Source organism: Pinus tabuliformis, chromosome 4_2 (assembly GCF_031772625.1).
Source record: "Pinus tabuliformis cultivar Carrire ecotype Pingquan chromosome 4_2, CPIR1, whole genome shotgun sequence".
In the NCBI taxonomy this organism is placed as follows: Eukaryota; Viridiplantae; Streptophyta; class Pinopsida; order Pinales; family Pinaceae; genus Pinus; species Pinus tabuliformis.
The window spans coordinates 921,381,181-921,389,452 of record NC_142304.1 but is presented as its reverse complement, the minus strand read 5'-3'; positions in this window follow the sequence as shown (position 1 = coordinate 921,389,452).

Sequence of the window (8,272 nt, the reverse complement as noted above, 5' to 3'; positions counted from 1 at the left end):
ATTTTCAAAATTTATATAAATGAACAACCGTCCATCTTATTACATGGGTACCTAACCATTGCAATCACTGATCTAGTATGGAATCCTTCATATACATGATTCAAACAACTTCTTGATAAACTCCCCTTGAACGTACATAAAACTTCTACTTTCTAGGCATATCCTTCCTTTTCAGTTGTTGAAGTATCTAGAATCTTCATCCACATCTTTGACATTTCTATTCAATAATCTCCTCAAAAAAACTGTAATTGTTCAACCAGTCAATTTTAACAAACTTTATAGTGACATATTAAAAAACACATTTCCCTTCACCTACCATACATTCTTCATAAGTTCAATGTCACATCAATTCAACCCTGTGACACCAATAACATCTATGTCATATTAAGGATTTCCCATGTGTTTTCCTCACACAACCATTGAACACATAAAATGTAATGGAACATGCTCCCATCAGCGACATCTCAATACCTCGTTGATTTTGAGACATCTAGCAATACACAGGCCCATGCATCTCTACTCAATTACGGCTTCCACATACAGCTCCATTTATGAACTAGGCATCGGGCGACTGCTCAAGCAAGATCATCATGGGTAGTTTACTATCACTAGATCTCAATCATCATCAACACTAATAGCATATTAACGTCATCCTTGTCGGCTCAATTTAACAATCTTCACTTTGGGAAGATGAACACTCATATTTGTATCTTAGCAAGCCATCCGTGTAACACAAATTACAATTTTTTTGAAGATGTAGTTTAATGATTAGGTGGGGAGGTGTAGTCCCTACATAAAATATGGTCTAATTTGGACAAGATTATTTATGCTTAAAGTTGTTTCAAACACAATTTATTCAGTTAAAAAAACGAAAAAAACAAAATTAAATCTTAATGTTGTCTTCCATTATGACAAATTTAGCAACCAACCATGCACATGATCTCATAGCCTCTATGGTTAAACAAATTATCACGAACACATCATAGAAATCATTTATAAAAACAATCCACTCGTTTATCCTGGATTTACAATGTAGAATTTGCACGAGCACAGTTCCTATTGTGAGAGCATAACGTAGAATTTGCATGATCACAGTTCCTCTGTGACAGCATCAGGGTCTCACATCAGGGTTGACCGTTGTACCAGCTCTAATACCATGTGGAAAAATTGGGAGACCATCAAGATTTTATCATAAAAATTGGAAAATAAACATGTGTACACATATCAACATTTTGTTTGTATATTTTATTTAACAAAATAATTGTAACATATAAGTACATCAAACTTTGTTTTAAGGCACACAATGCTATTCACATAGAGACTATTTCTACCTCCCTCCCATTGAGCAATACAGTAGCAATTACATGTTTTAATATAATTACAAACAAAACAAGAATTAGTAATCCCAAACAAGGAGGAGCCCTGAGGCCAAGCTACATAGAGCATACCTGCGTGACAAATAACTCATTGTAGTAGCTCTTTGGCCAGAGTTTGACAAATAACTCACTATAGTAGCTCTTTGGCCAGAGTTTGTCATTATAGAGCAACATATAAGTGTTAAAAAAGCACACTAGTTCCACAATAATATACAGAGGAATGTAAAGCAGGTTATATTATATAATTTCCATTGCTACAATATTTCTCATTCTTGGAGGCTCCTTTAATTTTATTTCTACATTTATGAAATAAAAATAATGCAAAAGCCACAGAAGAAGACACAAATGAGGGCATCATTGCTTTCTGCATTTGTATAGCAGTGTTTCTTTTTAGTCTGCCAGCTTCTTCGCTTTGACAGAGGGCCTCATCCCTTTGCTTTGTTAGTTCATTATTTTTGTTGAGTTCCTTGATTAAAATCATCTTCAAGTGGTTTAACGATGCCTCTAATTCTGCTTTTTCTGTTTCAGCATCGTCCCTTGCTCGCCTTTCATATTCAAGCTCCAAAATAGTTTCCTTAAGGCGTGCCTCTTTTCTCAGAATTGCATCTTCTTTCAAAAGGGTCGCATCCCTCTGCCTCTTTAATTCATCTTTTTCGTTGAGTTCCTCAACTAAAACTAACTGCAACTGGTTTAAACATGCCTCCAAATGGGCTTTGTCTGTTTCAGCGTTTTTCCTGGCTTGTCTTTCGGATTGAAGTTCCAAAATAGCCTCCTCAAGGATTGTCTCTTTTCTCTTAAATGCATCTTCTTTCAACTCTAAAGCTGCATCTAATTGCTCAGCAATTGTTGCTTTTACTCTCCAAGCTTGTGTAATTTGATCGAGGGTGTCAATCCTTTGCCTTGCAAATTCTTTGTCTGCAAGCATCTTCAAGTAGTTAACTGAAGTCTCTGCATATGCCTTTGCCATTTCACCTGACATCCTCACTTGCCTTCGAAGTTCCGGTTCCAAAATAGCTATCTGAAAGTTTTCTGCAGAGATTTCGGAAGAAATGTTTGGCAATACTGCTTGTATGGCCATTATTTCGCGCTTGTAAAGAATGTCTGGACTGCAAAATGGAAATTTCAAATAAGAAAAAGTATGTAACAATGCTATCCTACAAAGGAAGATGTCTTATACAAAAAGCTTGTTCCAGAATGCTTTTACCATAGGAGAAACTTATAAGTTCGACACTCTCCCAAGAAGAATGTTCCAACAGCTTTGGGTGGAGCTCCCCTTCTATTAACGTAGCCAGGATAATCTTCTTTTGCCGACTCTTTCAAAAGTAAGCCACATTCTTCTGCTTGTTTCACTAACTCCCACTTATTGTATGGGTCTTTTTCTTTGTGAGTAACATGAATTTTTCCAATTTCGTTTACCATAGTCTTTGCATTTTTGAAAAACATCTTCAACAAGTGGCGGTGCTGGCTGCAAAGTACAGAAAAACAAATTTGAACAACTATAATATTTTTCCATGCATTTGTGGTCAGATGCTCTAATCTCCACTTACAAAATAAAAACCTTGATTTAACAAAAGGATTATATCACTTTCATAAATGTTGTTGGAGCAGGAAATTATATAAGGTCTAAAGAAAACTTACTTGATAACTGTTGAATGGTATTCCTGTCCACAAAATCCTGCATGAGGGAAGTTGTAGACAATTCTATGGAACTTCATCTTCCTTATGATATGGTGCTTCTCCATTGTGGTTACATCAACGCCAAGCAATACCAGTGATCCAAGCCTTTCCAACTTTGAGAGTGTCTCATGGGATGAATTATAAAACTGTAGCAGCTTCTCTGCATCAAGGGCATAAATATAGAAACTAAAGCACAACACAAAACGTAAACAATTGCAATCATAAACACAACAAAAAAACATATAGAAAAATTGTGGGAAACGTTTGAGACCTCTACTGTTAAGAGAGGTGGCAACCATGTTTTCTGCAGACCCAAATGAATTAGCCAGAGAAAGAAAAAGAAAAGTCCCCTTCTCCAACTAACAATATATGATGGAAGTTGGAGTAATTCTTGAGATTTTTCTAGCTCTATAGATAGATAGCTCTATCTATTCATATGTCGGTCGTGCACATGATATTCCATATCTAAATACATTAGAGATTCCATAAAGTATTTCTGAATTAATCCCCTGCCATCCAAAGTCAATTATTGCCAGAAATAAATCATTTGGAAAATCGTGCTGAAATGTATGTCATCCATTAAAACATAGCACCTCTCAAATTGACATTATGCATAGCCCTCAACAACCCGAACTCACTCTCCACTGAAACTCAACATACAAGTCCCAAAGACTAAGCTTAACCTTGATTCTCTCATCATAACATTATGTCAATAATGCAGACAATGGCCAAAACCCTTAGCCTTGAGAACTCCCGTTTCAAGATTATTATTGCAATCCAAGGAGTGAACCAACATAAAACATACTAGAATACAATAATACAACATTAGGCAAGCTTTCAATTACTATTTCAACTTGCGACCATTCTGGAATTTTGACAAGGAATAAATATACTTTCTATGTTTAGAAGTATGGCAAGGATCTGAAGGACGATGTTGCCCCTTGATCCAACCCTTCTTTCCCCTACAAATCAGAAATGAAATGAACATTATTGTCATTTTCTTAATATTTCATTATTAACAATTTCACATATTTTCTTATCTAATAGGTTAGGCAAACTGTCTGCTTGGGGTAGCAATGGCCGTGAAAATGAAGTCTCACTGAACCGGAAGACTTTGGTTCAAATCTTGTTCTATCCCTCGATAGAGGTGAGAAGTTGGCAATATATGAAGATACAGTCCTACTAAACTTACAAAAAAAATGGTAAACAAATATACAATGTTCCATGTTCTATCACAAGTGAAATGATTATTATTGCTATTTTCATTTCTCTATCATTAATCTACATTCACATACATTATGGTTGCATGCTTTCAACCTGCAACTATGTTTTTGCAATTAATTAACAAACTGCAACATTCTTTCAACCTGCAACTATATCTTTGCAATTAATAAACTAACAAACTTATCTCACTTGCTAACAAAGGATGTGAAGAATGATGTTGTCTCTTGCTCCACGTCTTCTCTCCAACTACAGAGAGGAAATTGACATTATGTATAGCCCTCAACAACCCCAACTCACTCTCCACTGAAACTCAACATAAAAGTCCCAAAGCCTAAGCTTAACCTTGATTCTCTCATCATAACATTATGTCAATAATGCAGACAATGGCCAAAACCCTTAGCCTTGAGAACTCTCGATTCAAGATTATTATTGCAATCGAAGGAGTGAACCAACATACTTAAAACATACTAGAATACAATAATACAACATTAGGCAAGCTTTCAATTACTATTTCAACTTGCGACCATTCTGGAGTTTTGACAAGGAATAAACATATTTTCTATGTTTAGAAGTATGGCAAGGATCGGAAGAACGATGTTGCCCCTTGATCCAGCTCTTCTCTCCCCTACAAATCAGAAATGAAATGATCATTATTGTCATTTTCTTAATGCTAACATTATTAACAATTTCATATATTTTCTTATCTAATAGGTTAGGTAAATTGTCTGTTTGGAGTAGCTCAATTGGCAATGGCCCTAAAAATGAAGTCTTACTGAACCTGAAGACTTCGGTTCAAATCTTGTGCTATCCCTCAATAGAGGTGAGAAGTTAGCAATATATGAAAATATAATCCTACTAAGCTTACAAAAAAATGTTAAACAAATATTCAATGTTCCATATTCTGTCACAAGTGAAATGATTATTATTGTTATTTTCATTTCTCTGTCATTAATCTACATTCACATAGATTATGGTCGCATGCTTTCAACCTGCAACTATGTTGTTGCAATTAACTAACAAACTGCAACATTCATTGCAATTAATTAACAAACTGCAACATTTTTTAACAACTAACAAACTTATCTCACTTGCTAACAAAGGATGTGAAGAATGATATTATCTCTTGCTCCACGTCTTCCCTCCAACTACAAAGAGGAAATAAAGTGATCATTCATATCATTTCTCTAATTCGAATTCTATCATTTAACAAAGACAATCTAGCCAAAAATCTCAAGAGCTCTCAATCACGCATGGAGCAAACTCCAATATCCAGTAACCAATCAATGAACATTCAAACCCATAAGAGCTGCATGCTACACATAGTCCATATCATCAGCGTGTTGTTCCCTCGAAAATTAAGAAGGCTCTTCAATCCCCAAGGGATCACACATCCTTATTACCTGATTCGGAGTATACTTTTTAATTTGATTGTTATATATGGTGATTGTTAATTCATCAAAACTGAAGGTATAATAAATGTATGAAACAGAAAGTTTTATAAATGTGTTAATTAATTATTTTAATTAAAGGAATAAGTAATCCAGATGTACAAAGTGAGTAGAGAATGAAGAATTTTAAATAAAAGATAGTATTGAATTAAATAAGTATATTAAATGTATGAAACAGAAAGTTTTATAAATGTGTTAATTAATTATTTTAATTAAAGGAATAAGCAATCCAAGATTTACAAAGTGAATAGAGAGTGAAGAATTTTAAATAAAAGATAGTATTGAATTAAATAAGTATATTAAATGTATGAAACAAAAAGTTTTACAAATGTGTTAATTAATTATTTTAATTGAAGAAATAAGTAATCCAAGATGTACAAAGTGAATAGAGAGTGAAGAATTTTAAATAAAAGATGGTATTGAATTAAATAAGTATATTTAAAGAAAGGGAGTACATCATATTCAAAACGTTGTAACGTGATTGTATGTTTTATATAAACATTTTATTTTGAAAAAATATTGTTAGTTCTGGTTAAAAAATAATCGTCTTTTGCTTTGGGTCACTAAATGAGTGTGTTCTTGGGGTATTTCTAGTTTCATGGCTCCACGACAATGTCAGTGTAGTTGAAGGGAGCGGTCAACTCCCTTCTCATCACACTCAGGGTCTTTGGATTAAATTTAGTGGTGATTTTCTTTTTCTTCTTTTTTATCTTTCTAAAAGTCCAAAGAGAAATCTCAGTGTTACTTGGGAGCGGGAGCGAAAGCGGGGAGCGGGAGCGAAAACGGGTGCAGGAGCTACATTTTCAAAAGCTCCCGGTTTGGGAGCGAATCCCAGAACGTTTTTTATATAATATATATATTTTATATTTTTATATTTTGATACATATATGTCAACAAAAACATGTAGAATTATGAATTAGATATAAAAAACATAGATTGAACCATATAACAACAATCATCTAGAAGTTATAATCTTCATCAACCACGTCCACAAGTTAGTAACATAGTAACATACAACATATTGAGTCTTGTGATTCATCAATCTTAAAGTTTCAAGCTTTCAAAATTCAATATATAATATTTATCATCATTGATCATGAAAGTTGTACTTGTATGCTAAGTGTAACCATTACAACAAATAATATCTAACATGAAATGAACTGTTCTAAAATGAAATGAAACAACTTTCAACTTTCATGAAGCATCATATTCATAATTCATTACTAATGAGTTATAATTGCCAACTTCAAACTTAAATTGTCATATATTGTTTAAAAAAATATCATAATAAATATGAAAGAGTCAATAGTTATAAAAACTACTAGAAACTAGAAAAGACAAGTAAATCTATTATCTATTGCTTATGCTTGGGCCTCTTGCCACCACGAGAAATGTCTAATTTTTTAGTCTTGTTGGAAAATCAGGATCTTTGTCATTAATATCACCCTCTAAGCATTAATATCCAGAGGTATCTTTGTCATTACCTCTGTATCTGTATAGGGATCTTTGTCATTAATATCACCCTCTAAGCATTAACATAAGATAGAAAAAGCATAGCATGTCAAGTCAAGATTTTGTTTGAGTGATGCGTACATTTTTAGGAGGGTCATGATAGAGGAGTTCAACAACCAATGTCACTAACATCAAGGTACATAGAGGGATTGGTGCTCTTGATTAAATACGAGTTCCATACCCTAATACATGACAAAATTCAATGGAAACATTGCAATCCTGAAATCGTGAAAAACTGATAAGTCTGCTAGATTTTGAATGAAATCTAAAATTCTCCTTTCTCTATATGAAATCCAATGAGGTCGAAACCACTCTCAAACATCCTAAGTCATTTCATGGTAATGTTAAAAATTTAAGTAAAAGGATGAAAATGAAGATTAAGGAGAATGTCACTTTTACTTTAAGAATTTAACATTACCATGAATCACATATCAATACTAGGGCCATAGGCTTGATCATTAAGTTGTCCCACTCAAAACTTATTTGTTTCTTTGAAAAAAAATTGCATTTGGAACATTATTGCAAAAAAAAAAAAATTGCAAAAAGGTTAAACGCTCACGAAAAGGCAAGGAGCATTTTTTTTTAGGGAGCGCACTCCTGAAATCGCTCCCGAAAAGGGAGTGATTTTGGGAGCGCGCTCCCAACCCGCTCCCGAGTCACTCCCGCCCGGAGCGCGGATTGGGAGCGAGATCGAGGGGGGGGCGCTCCCCCGCAACACTGGCAAAAACAGTGTTGAATATATGATAATGTGATTCACATTTTGTATTTGTATCAAGTCTATGATGTCATGTTTTCATTTAATGTAATAATCTTTGAAATGATTGAGTTTGTACTTGGTGTTATTATGAGATATGAGATGGAGTATGTTAATTGTATGTCACTATATCTATTTAACATATAAAGGAAATATTGTTATAAGACTCAAATAGTCATGCATATCTATTTTCTTTTATGTGTTTTTGATGATTTGTATTTAAAAAATCTGCGTTACAATTGTTGAAAACGTGGAATAGAAGGTTATGTGTCAATTGGATA